Here is a 10000-nt window from a genome sequence, read left to right on the forward strand (position 1 = left end):
TGGTTCCGGAATCAGGACCGGATTCCCTTTCGCCTTAACCTGGGTGGCGTCTCACGTTATACGATACATGGTTTCATATTTTCGAAGGCGCTGCGAAAGAAGCATGCGATGCCATAACGCGATGAACGGTACTAGGAAAATAAAAGAGACGGGAGAAAAACAATCAAATACCGGCTAAGAGAAATCAAAAAAAGGAAAAAGACACTTCTTTAACCTTCTATCATTCTCACAAGCTTTCTTATTCATGTGTTTTCTTTGACCCCGCAACTTTAGATTTTTTCTCTTCGCGCACACCACAGAAGAATCACCGACACACGACTCAACCACAACCACGCCCGCTACTCATACGATAGATGCAACACATCACGCCCGTCACTAGGTCGGCTTTCGCCTGCGGCTTAGGATCGACTGACTCATGTCCAACCACTGTTCACATGAAACCCTTCTCCGCGTCAGTCCTCCAGGATCCCTCTGGAGTATTTGCTACTACCACCAAGATCTGCACCGACGGCGGCTCCGGGCAGGCTCACGCCCACAACCCTTCTACGCTCACCGTCGCGACCCCCCTACTCGTCGGGGCCTCAGCGCCGTCGCTCTCTTCGAGCTGACACGGACGTTATTCGCTCTGCCGACCGACGGCCCGGTATAGGCACGACGCTATAGCGCCTCCCATTTTAAGGGCTAGTTGCTTCGGCAGGTGAGTTGTTACACACTCCTGAGCGGATTCCGACCTCCATGGCCACCGTCCTGCTGTCTTTAGCAACCAACTCCTTTTCGTGGGATCCGAAATGTGCGTCGTTTAGGCGCCTTAACCGGGCGTTTGGTTCATCCCACAGCGCCAGTTCTGCTTACCAAAAATGGCCCACTGGGCGCTCAGATTCAAATCAATTGCCGCGGCCTCAATCAAGGAAAAAGGCCGGGCTTCTCACCCATTGAAAGTTTGAGAATAGGTTGAGGTCGTTTCGACCCCAAGGCCTCTAATCATTCGCTTTACCGGATGAAACTCCGTTTGTTCTCTTTGCGAGCACCAGCTATCCTGAGGGAAACTTCGGGGGGAACCAGCTACTAGATGGTTCGATTAGTCTTTCGCCCCTATACCCAACTCCGACGATCGATTTGCACGTCAGAATCGCTGCGGACCTCCACCAGGGTTTCCCCTGGCTTCGTCCTGGCCAGGCATAGGTCACCATCTTTCGGGTCCCAACGTGTGCGCTCTGGGTTCGTCCGGCCGACTCGACCAAACCCTTTTAAGGGGGAAAGATCTCGCGAGCATTCGGACGCCCTGGGGTTGCGCCCGCTCTGTTCGAGACGGGATCACCCCTCGCGGATGCACCCTCATCGGGGCCGCTTCACTTTCATTGCGCCTCGCGAGTTTAGTTTGATAATTTCTCGACGACTTGCGCACATGTTAGACTCCTTGGTCCGTGTTTCAAGACGGGTCGGGTGGGACCCGACTTCTACTCTCCGCTCTGGGCCTCCACAGGTTGAGCACCGCAACTTTTTCTCTTTTACAAAAAAAAGCTACGACACCTCCCGGGAGGAGACAGGTCACGACCGGGCAGTACTGTTGGGAAACGCCGCGCTCGTCATCGCGGCACCCGCGAAGGTAACCACGAAACTCGCTAACGGACGCCCCGTGTAACAGACACCCAGTCGGTCGCGGAGTCCTACTAGGCCCCCCACTTGCGGACCTTGGCGTGGCTATTGCGATCGCAGAACGACTTATGCAAGAGAGCCGCCAATTCAGGCAGTCTCCATGCAGCGTTAAGGGCATACAACCAAGTGCCGGGAGCGGGGACTTGTTCGACCTTCGAGGGCCCACCCGTTTAACCCCCTGAACGGTTTCACGCACTCTTGAACTCTCTCTTCAAAGTTCTTTTCAACTTTCCCTCGCGGTACTTGTTCGCTATCGGTCTCGTGGCGATATTTAGCCTTAGAAGGAGTTTACCTCCCGCTTAGGGCTGCACGCTCAAGCAACCCGACTCTTGGGAAGGGATCCGATGCACGGTCTCGGCTCGTCTTATCTACGGGCCTGACACCCTCTGTGGGTTGCTCGCCCCGTTCATGGAGACTTGGACGATAGATACCGGACAGACGCGCACGATCCTCCCGAACACCACATTCCTCGGCACCCGCTCAACCGGGCGCGAGGTTCGGTGCTGGGCTCATCCCTGTTCGCTCGCCGCTACTAAGGGAATCCTTGTTAGTTTCTTTTCCTCCGCTTACTGATATGCTTAAGTTCAGCGGGTAGTCTCATCTAAACTGAGGTCAGAATGAATTGTTTGTTTTCAAAAGGAGACAACACTTTATCTAGCTCGGCAGACTTTGGCGTTTTAAAGCCGGGAAAGATTGAATAATTGCCGGTTCAAATTTTTTTTTTTCGAAATAAAGCGAGTCTCTCGTTATTCGCAAAAATTAATTTACGAAAAGTGACAGGGCGTCCTGCGGCTTTTTGTATTGAAACAACGCGTCGTGCGCGAACCAAGCTTGCATAACGAGCGGTTAGAGTGAGTGATAATTCGCGGTGGTCGACACTTCGACACGCCCGGCGCACACACACAACTAAACTCGCGTTGAAGCGGTATATCGCGCACACGCAGCCGACACCTTGTTCGAGAAGATGTGTTTATTTCTAAAATTTTTTTTTGAGTTGGCTCAAAAATTTCCCATCTGTTTTGCCATCGAAAAAGGTTTCTTTTGAATAGAGAGGAAAAAAACAAAACAGGGCGAACCTTCTTTTATTTTTCCCCCTTTTTTGTATTTGAGGCATCGCGGACACTTAAGTCGCGCGGCACCCAGACGTTAGAGATTCGGGAGCTTTTATGCGGTCAGGCCGGGTGAAAAATAAATCTCGCCGCGACCCAACATGCAAAACCAAGACTGAAAAAATCTCTGTTCGTTCATCATTCGACCGACCCTCAGTCAGATGTGGCCCGAGCGAGAAGCTGGGCCGCCATTTACGTTCAAGATTTCGATGCTCCATGTGTTCTGCAGTTCGCATGGATTAGCGCACTTTGCTGCGCTCTTCATCGATCCACGAGCCTAGTGATCCACCGTTCAGGGTCGTATATAAAACGACATATTCGTTTTCTTCTCTCTTTTTCTCCAACCCGCCCAAGCAAATGAATGCGAGGGCGGAGAAAGAAAGCCAGAAAGAAAATGTTCCGATAAACACTCGTACTAGAATTTGGGTTTAGTGTGTTATTGTGATTTTGAATTCTTCCTACTTCATCGAGAGGGCGAAGGGCAAGCTTAAAAAACATTCGGTTTTCAACGGCATAGTGTCGGGCTTTGGAGTGTTAGTCTATACGACGCACACGCACGCAACCACGAGTATCTACGCCCGAAAAGAACGTCCAGAGTAAAGTCTCACACTTTCGTCCCCCACCGAGAATCAAAAAATCCCGAAGACGAAGAGAGAAACAAAAAAAAAACAATTTCGATTGGGCGTATCCGCTTTAAACCACCGCGCATCAGAGCGCCTGATACCCGTTCAAAATCTTGATGTTTTTTTTTTTTTTTTCCGACTCTCCATCCACCGAGTTTTTATTTTTCAAAGTGTTTGATTTAGGGACTAAGACTTTATAAAATCTCCTTTATTGTTCCTTCGGTACTCGCGGCCCAGGCGGGCTATCGTATTCTTCACTCTACTAACGTCAACACTGTGAGCGCCGCTAAAGGTCGAATGAATCTATAGAGACATTCACCATCGAAGCAGGAAGAATTTGCTCACGGCCATAGACCAAATCGAAAGACTTTGTGTTTTTTTTTGAGCCGAGAGGAAAGAAAAATCAATTTGAAAAGGCGAATCCGCTTTAAACCACCGCGCATCAGAGCGCCTGATACCCGTTCAAAATAAATGATTTTCTTCCGTCAACCCACACATAGTTCATACGATGTCTTACGCCGAAAGACTTTTGATGGGGTTTTTTTTGTTTTGCAACTTTTAGTTGTTTCGTGCTCAACCAAAGCCATATGCGCAAAACATTTGTCTTGTTCGTTTATGATCCTTCCGCAGGTTCACCTACGGAAACCTTGTTACGACTTTTACTTCCTCTAAAGGATCAAGTTCGACCATCTTTCAGTCTCGCCGTTGGTAGGCACCGCACGGGCAGAGATTGCTCCCCACTCGACGGCACCCCGACAAGCCCGTCCGAAGGCCTCACTAAATCATTCAATCGGTAGTAGCGACGGGCGGTGTGTACAAAGGGCAGGGACGTAATCGACGCGGGCTAGTGACCCGCGCCTACTAGGGATTCCTGGTTCATGGGGATCATTGCAGTCCCCAATCCCAACCACGAAGGAGGTTCAGCGGTTACCCGGTCCTTTCGGACAGGGAGAGTGAAACACGCTGATTCCTTCAGTGTAGCGCGCGTGCGGCCCAGGACATCTAAGGGCATCACAGACCTGTTATTGCTCACTGTCACGCGGCTGGACGCCGCTTGTCCCTCTAAGAAGACTGCGTGACGGACGCGAGAGCAGAAGGTATCGCCGGGGATGACGACGACCGAATAACAATAGAGCCAGCCCCCGCGAGACATTCCCGACAAAGCCCCGCCATACCTCATCCGCCAGGCAACCAACCCGTGAAGGCCGTACACCCGACGAACAAAGCACAACGAAACCAAGCCGAGAGATTGCCTCACTAAAGGAACCAGTCCCACCGAGACCCGAATCGCCGCCACCTGATCCCGACGCCTCCGTACTCCCTTCGGTTTCAATTGATAAAACCCGTCACCTATTTAGCAGGCTAGAGTCTCGTTCGTTATCGGAATTAACCAGACAAATCGCTCCACCAACTAAGAACGGCCATGCACCACCACCCACCGAATCAAGAAAGAGCTCTCAATCTGTCAATCCTTCCAGTGTCCGGGCCTGGTGAGGTTTCCCGTGTTGAGTCAAATTAAGCCGCAGGCTCCACTCCTGGTGGTGCCCTTCCGTCAATTCCTTTAAGTTTCAGCTTTGCAACCATACTTCCCCCGGAACCCAAAGACTTTGGTTTCCCGGAAGCTGCCCGTCGAGTCATTGGAGTAACTCCGACGGATTGCTGGTTGGCATCGTTTATGGTTAGAACTAGGGCGGTATCTGATCGCCTTCGAACCTCTAACTTTCGTTCTTGATCAAGGAAAACATTCTTGGCAAATGCCTTCGCTGTTGTTCGTCTTGCGGCGGTCCAAGAATTTCACCTCTGTCGCCGCAGTACGAATGCCCCCGTCCGTCTCTATTGACCATTACCTCGGGTCCAAAAGTAAAAGACCAGCAAAATCGGACCGAGGTCCTATTCCATCATTCCATGCTGCGATATTCAGGCGTTGGGATACACCTGCTTTGAGCACTCTAATTTGTTCAAAGTAAACGTTGCCGGCCGCCCGAGACACCCGGTGAAGGGCACCCCGAACGATTGACTGGGTGGAGCGAATCGAGTCAACTACGACCAAAATTTAAAAAAGAACCCGAAAGAACTTTCCAACTCTGGCCGCAGATACAACAACGACGCACCGACCACCACTCCGGCGATGTTGTCCGACCGTGAAGAGAGTCGGGCTTTGACACCCGGGCTCCCAGAGCGTGAAACGCAACACCCTTGATTCAGAGCGGCGCCGCCCGGCCGAAGACAGACATCCGACTACGAGCTTTTTAACCGCAACAACTTTAATATACGCTATTGGAGCTGGAGTTACCGCGGCTGCTGGCACCAGACTTGCCCTCCAATGGTTCCTCGTTAAAGGATTTAAAGTGTACTCATTCCAATCACGGGGCCTCGGAAGAGTCCCGTATCGTTATTTTTCGTCACTACCATCCCCGTGCCGGGAGTGGGTAATTTGCGCGCCTGCTGCCTTCCTTGGATGTGGTAGCCGTTTCTCAGGCTCCCTCTCCGGAATCGAACCCCGATTCCCCGTTACCCGTTGCAACCATGGTAGGCGCGTAACCTACCATCGACAGTTGATAAGGCAGACATTTGAAAGATACGTCGCCGGCGCGAAGGCCGTGCGATCGGCGTGAAGTTATCCAGAGTCACCAAAATTGGTACGGTGCGCGAGCCCGAAAGCCCGGCCCCGACTGGTTTTGATCTAATAAAAGCACCTCTTCTGCGAGCCCGAAAGCCCGCAGTCGAGGCTCGAGTGCATGTATTAGCTCTAGAATTACCACAGTTATCCAAGTAGGATGGAGTGGATCTAAGGAACCATAACTGATTTATTGAGCCATTCGCGGTTTCGCCGTCTAGCGGCTTGTACTTAGACATGCATGGCTTAATCTTTGAGACAAGCATATGCTACTGGCAGGATCAACCAGGTATTTCGTGTATGTTTGTTTGATATGCATCCGGCGAGTTGCGGGTTTTTATTTCGCCCACGCATCACCAAACACACACCAAATCAACACGTTTTTCGTTTTTTTTCTTTTTCTTCGGAAACTAAAATTTTTGATCGCAACGCCTGGCGTGTCACAGCGAGTCCCAGTGAAGAGAAACACCGATCCGATCCGTTTGTTGGATTTTTTTCATTTCAATTTCCAAAGTCAAAGACCATTCAACGGTCTATGAGCCCAAAGTGAATCGGATTCATTCGACCGGTCTTGATATATTCATCAACTTTTTTTCCCGTATTACGGTTTTCGACGGTCATATGTGGCGTGCTGTATGCTCATAAGTCAAGCCTGCTTTACTAAGCTGACAAGCATACATCTTTTAAATTTTTGTGGGCTCAGAGTTTTATTTTTATTTTTCCACCGCCGAGGCACACTCTCGCATCACCCCGCACGACACACACACACACACACACCTCACCGCTCAACGGTCACACGAGGCAGAATTTTCCGCAAAGACTTTCGAAGAGAAAGAGAAAACTCGGAACAACCGCGGTCAGAGGCCAGCATAGAGGCATCGTATAGAAAGTCATGGGCGGAAAAAAACAAATCATTTCAAGTCGAGACAAGCAACCAGACTACCCCTATAAAAGTGCGCAATTCTTTAAGAGTTCACCGAAGAATGACCGAGATCAAGTATGCACGAAACGAACATATTCCAAGGGCAGCTGAATAAGCGATTCTGCGCCGAAGCGCGAGAAAAGCAAGCGGTACACCGATGGGGATCGTTTTTTTATCGTGTTAGATTCGTTGTTGTCAAGCAAGGATTCTCAAAATGTTTTTTGCATTGCACCCAAGTTTCGTACTGATTACTTGTCGCAGACCGGTGACTGTCAAAAAAAATTTTTTTACGTTTTTTCTTGAGAGGTCACTGCCTACACACAACTCCGGGCGGGCCGTACACTCACAGCCGTTTGAATTCTCCCTTCGTGTGTCATGGCCATAACTGAGCGTACATCTTACCGGGCGCCGAGTTGATCTGGCTTGTTCGATGAACGTTCGGGATACGTACAATCGATATAGCTCCAACCGTAACTCGTTTGTAATTACGCCGGCCATACTCAGCGGGCGCTCAGCTCAGCTCTCGATATCTTCCGTCGAAGGGAAGTTCGTAGTAAAAGAGAGTCAGAGTCGACGCCACATTTTGCGGTCCTCGCATCTCATCCGATTTTTGAATTTTATAGATTTGCCATCACTTCCACCCAATTCTCTCGTATATTTCAATCTCTTGACTTTGTCCGACCGGGCCGTCTTCGCCCCCCTTCAACTCCGTCCATCTCCACTTCTGTGTTCCACACAACGAGCTTCCGTCAAACGGCAAAATGTGAAATATGCGCACGCCGCACGAAATAATTTGAAAGCGTTCTGTTTGGTGGCTTTTTTATTTTTTATCTCTCGGCTCACACACACACACACACATTTCCGCCTGAACGGTAATTTTTTTTGATACGGTGTCAAAAAGTGAAAAGACGCGCACCATTTTCTTTTCTCTTCCGTATCGTCGCTGACGGTAAACGCTGATGGTTATGATGCCGTAAGTTTGGAAGAAAGAATCTTTCCCGTCTTGTCTTGTTACGGTAAAATAACAAAGAACAAGCGTCCGATTTCTCTCACAGACGGCCACAGACAAACCACACGTGCCGAAGAAACGAAACGTCCGAAACCAAAAAAATGTTTGACGCGCGCACCTCTTCTGAACTTTTCGACCAAGAGTCGTTGGATCGAGTGACGAGCTTCTCAGCTGTCGCACCAATCGGTGAAGCGGGCGTTTGAATTCCCGTCCACATCGCGGTTCGGATATATTTTTACATATACCGACCATCGGAAATTTCGAAAACGGTTTTACCGAAGGAATGATATTTCACACACCGACAGCTCATCGAGTTCGTCTCCGTTCAACGGTTTTTTTTTTTAAGACTTTTTGATCGCATGGGGCTAAACTGGTTAGAGCAAAGCCGCGATCCAAGCAGTGAAAAAAAAACAAAGACAGTGCAAGCGCGATCGAACGGAATCGAAACTAAAATCATGTGAAGTGGCGGGCGGAAAGGAGCTCAGCTACGGTGGAAATGAAACTACAACTAACGCCGAACCGGACAACTTCCCATTCTGCGTCTTCGTTTCATTTCCCAAAGCTCCCCGTCGATACCAAAGTTTTTGCGTCGAAGCTACTAAAGAAATTTCGCGCTTTCCTTTTCGCCTCTTTCGCCTTCCCTTCGATATCTATCCAACCACCGGCTTCGACTTTATTTCTTTCACCCGTCTATTCGCCCGATAGTCGACGGTCGGCCATTCTTTGGTATCGGCCAGGCGGACTAACAAGAAGTAAGACTCGTTTGAAAAATTTGGACCGGGCTTTACAATCGCTGCTTGTCGTAATGTCGCAAATTTGAAAAAAATTTTCAATTCGAGAAACCAAACTATTCGACACTTCGAAAATTTTTGGGACTCTGAAAATTTTTCCGAGTTTAGGAATCGAGACCTCTTCTATACTAAGGAAAACCACTAATGTTCCGCCGCATAATGTCTCCGTTTTCCGGCTCATTTTTAGCGATTGGACGGGGACATTGCCCCATCCAACCGCCAGCCGACTTTCAGGAACCGTCGTTTTCAAAGTTGGGACTTAGAAAATTTTCGACGAGTGGGAATTTTTTACGGTCGCAAGTCATCACGACACGCCCGACCAACCCATTTGAGAGCCGCCACGCCTCGACGGTGTGACGGCTTTTTTTCGAATCGACGGGTCTCGCTCACTCCTCTCTCGCGCCGACCAGAGGCCGGGCGAGAGAGTCGTTGCCAAACACCGTCGTCGGAAATGGGAGAATTTGAGTGGGAATTTTTTACGGTCGCGAGTCATCACGACACGCCCGACCAACCCACTTGAGAGCCGCCACGCCTCGACGGTGTGACGGCTTCTCTTTTCGAATCGACGGGTCTCGCTCACTCCTCTCTCGCGCCGACCAGTGGCCGGGCGAGAGAGTCGTTGCCAAACACCGTCGTCGGAAATCGAGAAATTTTCATTTCCATTTCCATTTTTTTTCATCGGCCTTTATACGTCCAAGTCCCGCCAACCACGTCACTACCACGTCGTCGGGACTTAGAAAAATTTTTCAATTTTTCGGACTTAGAAAATTTTTCAACTTTCTTTTTTTCGACAACCTCTTCCCTATATAGGAAAGTAGTGGATGTTCCGGGCAGTAACTGTACGAAAAAGTCGATTTCCGAATTTTTGCCGGACATTCACCTGAGCTCAGGCCGGGCCGCCCGCTCAACTGCCGCCCGGTCACCACCAAAAACCGGTCTTGGAAATTTTAGGACTTAGAAAATTTTTCAACTTTTTCTTTCTCGACAACCTCTTCCCTATATAGGAAAGTAGTGGATGTTCCGGGCAGTAACTGTACGAAAAAGTTGATTTCCGAAATTTTGCCGGGCTTTCACCAGAGCTCAGGCGGGGCTTACCATCACACCCGCCGACCGGTCACCACCAAAAACCGGTCTTGGAAATTTTAGGACTTAGAAATTTTTTCCAACTTTTTTTCTTTCGCTCTTTCTCTCTTTTTCAGCCGTCTTTGCTCGTCCCAGTGCCGCCTATAGCTTCACTATCCATCGTCGGGACTTAGAAAAATTTTTCAATTTT

General features: G+C 49.5%; 3 non-coding genes across 3 annotated transcripts in view; all 3 read right to left on the reverse strand.

The window, feature by feature from the left end:
• The window catches only part of LOC124319981, a 4576-nt gene extending 2305 nt beyond the window's left edge, over positions 1-2271 (reverse strand). Inside the window, exon 1 of the ribosomal RNA XR_006913673.1 lies at positions 1-2271. This exon is cut by the window's left edge and continues 2305 nt beyond it. This is a non-coding gene — a ribosomal RNA (large subunit ribosomal RNA).
• Positions 2272-2912: 641 nt separating this feature from the next.
• LOC124319977 lies at positions 2913-3065 on the reverse strand. Its single transcript, XR_006913670.1, has one exon. It is a non-coding gene; the product is annotated as a 5.8S ribosomal RNA (ribosomal RNA).
• Positions 3066-4001: 936 nt separating this feature from the next.
• Positions 4002-6297, reverse strand: LOC124319980. Its single transcript, XR_006913672.1, has one exon. It is a non-coding gene; the product is annotated as a small subunit ribosomal RNA (ribosomal RNA).
• Positions 6298-10000: the final 3703 nt, after the last annotated feature.

The sequence above is a fragment of the Daphnia pulicaria genome, unplaced genomic scaffold (assembly GCF_021234035.1).
Source record: "Daphnia pulicaria isolate SC F1-1A unplaced genomic scaffold, SC_F0-13Bv2 h1tg000232l, whole genome shotgun sequence".
Classification (NCBI taxonomy): domain Eukaryota; kingdom Metazoa; phylum Arthropoda; class Branchiopoda; order Diplostraca; family Daphniidae; genus Daphnia; species Daphnia pulicaria.